The sequence below is a fragment of the Arachis hypogaea genome, chromosome 20 (genome assembly GCF_003086295.3).
Source record: "Arachis hypogaea cultivar Tifrunner chromosome 20, arahy.Tifrunner.gnm2.J5K5, whole genome shotgun sequence".
Classification (NCBI taxonomy): domain Eukaryota; kingdom Viridiplantae; phylum Streptophyta; class Magnoliopsida; order Fabales; family Fabaceae; genus Arachis; species Arachis hypogaea.
Window position 1 is genome coordinate 79,084,542 of NC_092055.1, and position 7,541 is coordinate 79,092,082.

Consider the following 7,541-nt stretch of genomic DNA (forward strand, 5'->3'; position numbering starts at 1 on the left):
AACTGGCCAAAATGCCCTGGCATCAATGCATTCGAGAGGTGGTTGATGAGCGAATATTTTATACGCTTTTTGGTGTTAGTTTCATATAGTTTTTACCATGTTTTATTTAGTTTTTATTAAGTTTTTATAGGTTTTAATGTTAAATTCATTTTTTTGGATTCCACTTTGAGTTTTTGTTTTTTTGTACCATTTCAGGTATTTTCTGGCTAAAATTGAGGAGTTGGAGCAAAAGTCTGATTCAGAGACAGAGAAAGCACTGCAGATACTGTCCAAATCTAACCTCCTTGCATTCGGAAGAGATTTTTTGAAGCTACAGAAGTCCAAATGGAGCATTCTCAATAGCTATCGAAAGCTGACTTCCAAAGCTTTCCAGAAATGTATAATACTCTAATCTTTGTTTTAGACTAGAAGTCCCAAAACTGGCGTCCAACGCTAGCTACCTGCCCCCTTCCAGGCGTCCAGCGCCCAAAGAACAGTGACCAATGTACAAACGCCTAGAGAGGACCCCCAGCTAGTGTTCCACGCCCAAGAGACTTCATAGCACATAGATCTCATCAAATCTTAACCCAAATACTCACCAAGTGGGCCCTAGAAGTGAATTTTAGCACTAAAAAGACTATTTTACCCTTACTAGTCACTGTTTAGTATTTAAGGGATTTTATTCATGTTATTCAGACACTTTTTAACAACTTTTCATCACTTTTACTGTCATACACGTTTTACCATCAGTATGAGTTTCTAAACCTCCTAGGTTGAGGGGAGGAGCCCTGCTGAGTCTTATGAATTAATAAAAGTATTATTGTTTCTTCTTCGATCCGTGTTTGATTTATCTCTAAGATGTAGAATCCGATCTTTATCGTGGTGAATAGGATGATCTGACAAATTAGCTCTGTTCATCACATTAAGATGAATGTGCCTGACAAACACTCGTGTCTACTTTGGTTCATGTGAATACGTGACTAGAAAGCATGAGCCAACAGCTATGTTTATACATCTCTCAGAGGGCTAATCCATGACTTCATTGGAGACTTCTCGAGACACCAGTTCAGCCAATTTCCAGGGAGACTAGCGTCTCCGTGGTACAGGCTAGAATCCTAAGAAGCAGTGGTGCACGAAATTGTGATGTCCAGGCTCGAACAATCCCTGGTAATGGCTCCAAAGCTTGGTGCTCTGATCTTAATTCATAATTGTCACAACTTCGATACAACTAACCAGCAAGTGCACTGGGTCGTCCAAGTAATACCTTACGTGAGTAAGGGTCGAATCCCACGGAGATTGTTGGTATGAAGCAAGCTATGGTCACCTTGTAAATCTCAGTCAGGCGGATATAAAGTGATAATGTTGTTTTCGAATATTATATACTAAAATAGGGATAGAGATACTTATGTAAATCATTGATAGGAATTTCAGATAAGCGAATGGAGATGCTTTTCGTTCCTCTGAACCTCTGCTTTCCTGCTATCTTCATCCACTCAGTCTTACTCCTTTCCATGGCTGGCTTTATGCAAGGGCATCACCGTTGTCATTGGCTACATCCCATCCTCTCAGTGAATAATATGCTCACGCACCCTGTCACGGCACGGCTATTCATCTGTCTGTTCTCGATCATGCTGGAATAGGATTCACCCTCCTTTTGCGTCTGTCACTAACGCCCAGCACTCGCGAGTTTGAAGCTCGTCACAGTCATTCAATCATTGAATCCTACTCAGAATACCACAGACCAGGTTTAGACCTTCCGGATTCTCTTGAATGCCGCCATCATTCTAGCTTACGCCACGAAGATTCTGGTTAGGAGATCTAAGAGATACTCATTCTAGCTTAATTCATGTAGAACAGAAGTGTTTGTCAGGCACGCGTTCATAAGGGAGAAGGATGATGAGCGTCACACATAATCATCACCTTCATCACGTTCTTGGGTGCGAATGGATATCTTAGAAGCGAAATAAGAAGAATTGAATAGAAAACAGTAGTACTTTGCATTAATCTTTGAGGAACAGCAGAGCTCCACACCTTAATCTATGGAGTGCAAAAACTCTACCGTATGAAAATACATAAGTGAAGGTCCAGGCATGGCCGAGATGGCCAGCCCCCTAAACGAGATCAATAGTCTCCTAAGATGAACAATGGATTAAAACTGAGACCAAAGATGCCTAATACAATAGTAAGAGGTCCTATTTATAATAAACTAGCTACTAGGGTTTACATGAGTAAGTATTTGATGTATAAATCCACTTCCGGGGCCCACTTGGTGTGTGTTTGGGCTGAGCTTAAGTGTTGCACGTGCAGAGGCCATTTGTGGAGTTGAACGCCAGTTTTTGTGCCAGTTTGGGCGTTCAACTCTGGTTTTGGATCCTTTTCTGGCGCTGGACGCCAGATTTGGGCAGAAGGCTGACGTTGAACACCAGTTTACGTCGTCTATTCTTGGCCAAAGTATGGACTATTATATATTGCTAGAAAGCCCTGGATGTCTACTTTCCAACACAAGTGGAAGCGCGCCATTTCGAGTTCTGTAGCTCCAGAAAATCCACTTTGAGTGCAGGGAGGTCAGAATCCAACAGCATCAGCAGTCCTTCTTCAACCTCTGAATTTGATTTCTGCTCAAGTCCCTCAATTTCAGCCAGAAAATACCTGAAATCACAGAAAAACACACAAACTCATAGTAAAGTCCAAAAATGTGAATTTAACATAAAAACTAATGAAAACATCCCTAAAAGTAACTAGATCCTACTAAAAACATACTAAAAACAATGCCAAAAAGCGTATAAATTATCTGCTCATCACAACACCAAACTTAAATTGTTGCTTGTCCCCAAGCAACTGAAAATCAAATAGGATAAAAAGAAGAGAATATACTATAAATTCCAAACTATCAATGAAACAGAGCTTCAATCATATGAGCGGGACTTATAGCTTTTTGCCTCTTGAATAGTTTTGGCATCTCACTTTATCCATTGAGGTTTAGAATGATTGGCATCTATAGGAACTTCAGATTTCGAATAGTGTTATTGACTCTCCTAGTTCAGTATGATGATTCTTGAACACAGCTTCTTTATGAGTCTTGGCCGTGGCCCTAAGCACTTTGTTTTCCAGTATTACCACCGGATACATAAATGCCACAGACACATAATTGGGTGAACCTTTTCAGATTGTGACTCAGCTTTGCTAAAGTCCCCAATTAGAGGTGTCCAGGGTTCTTAAGCACACTCTTTGTTTTTGCTTTGGACCTTGACTTTAACCGCTCAGTCTCAAGTTTTCACTTGACACCTACACGCCACAAGCACATGGTTAGGGACAGCTTGGTTTAGCCGCTTAGACCAGGATTTTATTCCTTTAGGCCCTCATATCCACTGATACTCAAAGCCTTGGGATCCTTTTTATTTGCCCTTGCCTTTTGGTTTTAAGGGTTATTGGCTTTTTCTGATTGCTTTTTCTTTTTCTTTCTATTTTTTTCTATTTTTTTTTCGCCCCCTTTTTTTTTCTGCAAGCTTTGTTCTTTGCTGCTTTTTCTTGCTTCAAGAATCATTTTTATGATTTTTTAGATTATCAAATAACATGTCTCCTAGTCATCATTCTTTCAAGAGCCAACATATTTAACATTCTTAAACAACAACTTCAAAAGACATATGCACTGTTCAAGCATACATTCAGAAAACAAGAAGTATTGTCACCACATCAATATAATTAAGCTAAGTTCAAGGATAAATTCGAAACTCATGTACTTCTTGTTCTTTTGAATTAAAATATTTTTCATTTAAGAGAGGTGATGGATTCATAGGACATTTATAACTTTAAGACAAAGTTACTAACTACTAATGATCATGTAATGAAGACACAAACATAGATAAGCACATAACATAGAAAATGAAAAGCAGAAGAAATAAGAACAAAGAATGAATCCACCTTAGTGATGTCCTTGAGCTCTTCTATGTCTCTTCCTTGTCTTTGCTGCTCCTCCTTCATTGCTTTTAGATCTTCTTTGATTTCATGAAGGATGATGGAGTGCTCTTGATGTTCCACCCTTAGTTGCTTCCAATAATTGTGTGGAAGAAAATGTATCCCCTGAGGTATCTCAGGGATCTCTTCATTTGCAGTCAAATGTTCTACCACTGAGCTATAGACCCTTGATGGAAGCTTTTGTCTTCCCTTTCCTCTTTCTAGAGGTTTCTCTGGCCTTAGGTGCCATTAATGGTTATGGAAAAAACAAAAAAAGCTATGCTTTTACCACACCAAACTTAGAATGTTGCTCGCCCTCGAGCAAAAGAAGAAAGAATAGTAGAATAAGAAGAAGACATGGAGGAGATGGATGGGAATGTGTATTCGGCCATATGGGTGGGATTGGGTGGGAGAGAGATGTTGAATTTTGAAGGTAGTGGGTGTATGGATGTGAGTGGTAAATGGAAAGTAGAAGGGATGATCATGAATGGGAAGAGAGATGATGAGGTAGGTGGAGATACTGTGGGGTCCACAGATCCTGAGGTGTCAAGGCATTTACATCCCTGCACCAATTTAGGCATGTAAAATGCCCTTGCACACAACTCTGGGCGTTCAGCGCCAGGTTGGTGCCCTTTTTGGGCGTTCAACGCCCCTTTGCTGCCATTTCTGGCGTTGAACGCCAGAACCATGCTTGTTCTGGGCGTTCAGCGCCAGGATGCTCCCATTCTGGGCGTTCAGCGCCAGAACTATGTTCTGTTCTGGCATTTGAACGCCAGACAGATGCTCCTCTAGGGTGTGATTTTTCTTCTGCTATTTTTGATTCCTGTTTTTGATTTTTTTTTTTTTGTTTATTTTGTGACTCCACATGATCATGAACCTAAGAAAACATGAAAAACAATAAAAATAAGAATTAGATAAACATTGGGTTGCCTCCCAACAAGCGCTTCTTTAATGTCAATAGCTTGACAGTGTGCTCTCATGGAGCCTCACAGATGTGCAGAGCTTTGTTGAGACTCTCCAACACCAAACTTAAAGTTTGGATATGGGAGTTCAACACCAAACTTACAGTTTGGTTGTGGCCTCCCAACACCAAACTTAGAGTTTGACTGTGGGGGCTCTGGTTGACTCTGCTTTGAGAGAAGCTTTTTCTGCTTCCTCTTCATGGTTGCAGAGGGAGATCCTTGAGTTTTAAACACAAGGGAGTCCTCATTCCATTGAAGGACTATTTCACCTCTGTCAACATCAATTACAGCTCTTGCAGTGGCCAGGAAAGGTCTTCCTAGGATGATGGATTCACCCTCTTCCTTTCCAGTATCCAGGACTATGAAATCAGTAGGTATGTAAAGGCCCTCAACCTTTACTAATACATCTTCTACTTGTCCATAAGCCTGTTTTCTTGAGCTGTCTGCCATCTCTAGTGAGATTTTAGCAGCTTGCACCCCATAGATTCCCAGTTTCTCTATCACAGAGAGGGGCATGAGGTTTATTCCTGAACCAAGGTCACATAGAGCCTTAAAGATCATGGTGCCTATGGTACAGGGTATTATGAACTTTCCAGGATCCTGTCTCTTCTGAGGCAATGTCAGTTGATCCAGATCACTTAGTTCATTGATGAACAAGGGAGGTTCAACTTCCCAAGTATCAATGCCAAATAATTTGGCATTCAGCTTCATGATTGCACCAAGAAACTTGGCAGTTTGCTCTTCAGTAACATCCTCATTCTCTTCAGAAGAGGAATACTCATCAGAGCTCATGAAGGGCATAAGGAGGTTCAATGGGATCTCTATGGTCTCTAGATGGGCCCCAGAGTCCTTTGGTTCCTCAGAGGGAAGCTCCTTATTGACCACTGGACGTCCCAGGAGGTCTTCCTCCTTGGGATTCACGTCCTCTCCTCTCCTCACAGGTTCGGCCATGGCGCTTGTGTCAATGGCCTTGCACTCTCCTTTTGGATTCTCTTCTGTATTGCTTGGGAGAGTACTAGGAGGGATTTCAGTGATCCTTTTACAAAGCTGGCCCACTTGTGCTTCCAGATTTCTAATGGAAGACCTTGTTTCATTCATGAAACTTACAGTGGCCTTAGATAGATCAGAGACTAGATTTGCTAAATTAGAAGCATTTTGTTCAGAGTTCTCTGTCTATTGCTGAGTTGATGATGGAAAAGGTTTGCTATTGCTAAACCTGTTTCTTCCACCATTATTAAAGCCTTGTTGGGGCTTTTGATCCTTCCATGAGAAATTTGGATGATTTCTCCATGTTGAGTTATAGGTGTTTCCATAAGGTTCACCTAAGTAATTTACCTCTGCTATTGCAGGGTTCTCAGGATCATAAGCTTCTTCTTCAGAAGATGCCTCTTGAGTACTGTTGGATGCAGCTTGCATTCCATGCAGACTCTGAGAGATCATATTGACTTGTTGAGTCAATATTTTATTCTGAGCCAATATGGCATTCAGAGTATCAACTTCAAGAACTCCCTTCTTCATAGGTGTCCCATTATTCACAGGATTCCTTTCAGAAGTGTACATGAACTGGTTATTAGCAACCATGTCAATGAGTTCTTGAGCTTCTGCAGGCGTTTTCTTTAGGTGAATGGATCCACCTGCAGAAGTGTCCAGTGACATCTTTGATAGCTCAGATAAACCATCATAGAATATATCCAGGATGGTCCATTCTGAAAGCATGTCAGAAGGACACTTTTTGGTCAACTGTTTGTATCTTTCCCAAGCTTCATAGAGAGATTCACCTTCTTTCTGTCTGAAGGTTTGGACATCAGCTCTAAGCTTGCTCAGCTTTTGAGGAGGGAAGTACTTGGCTAAGAAAGCTGTGACCAGCTTATCCCAAGAGTTCAGGCTGTCTTTGGGTTGAGAATCCAACCATAATCTAGCTCTGTCTCTTACAGCAAAAGGGAAAAGCATGAGCCTGTAGACTTCAGGATCTACTCCATTAGTCTTAACAGTATCACATATCTGCAAGAATTCAGTTAAGAACTGAAAAGGATCTTCAGATGGAAGTCCATGAAACTTGCAGTTCTGCTGCATTAGAGAAACTAATTGAGGTTTCAGCTCAAAGTTGTTTGCTCCAATGGCAGGAATGGAGATGCTTCTTCCATGTAAATTGGAATTAGGTGCAGTAAAGTCACCAAGCATCTTCCTTACATTATCATTATTTTCGGCTGCCATCTCCTCTGCCTGTTCGAAAATTTCTGAAAGGTTATCTCTGGATTGTTGTATTTTAGCTTCTCTTAATTTTCTCTTCAGAGTCCTTTCAGGTTCTGGATCTGCTGCCACAAGAATGTTCTTGTCCTTGCTCCTGCTCATATGACAAAGAAGAAGGCACAGAAAAATAATAATAATAATAATAATAGAGATCCTTTATACCATAGTATAGGGATCCCTTTGTGAGTGGAAGAAAAAAGGGGGAGACAAAGAATGTGATGTAAAGGAAGAAACACAACTGTACGGATGGAAGAGATGTGAGATGAGATGTTAGGATATGAATGAATAAATAGAATGAGATGGGGGAGGGATAATTTTCGAAAATTATTTTGAAAAAGAGTTAGTGATTTTCGAAAATGGTTTTTATGAAAAATGTTAGTAATTTTCGAAAATTTT

At 40.6% G+C, this 7,541-nt stretch overlaps 1 non-coding gene across 1 annotated transcript; it reads left to right on the forward strand.

The window, feature by feature from the left end:
• Positions 1-6,605: 6,605 nt before the first annotated feature.
• On the forward strand, positions 6,606-6,713 carry LOC112788331 (small nucleolar RNA R71). Its single transcript, XR_003195699.1, has one exon. It is a non-coding gene; the product is annotated as a small nucleolar RNA R71 (small nucleolar RNA).
• Positions 6,714-7,541: the final 828 nt, after the last annotated feature.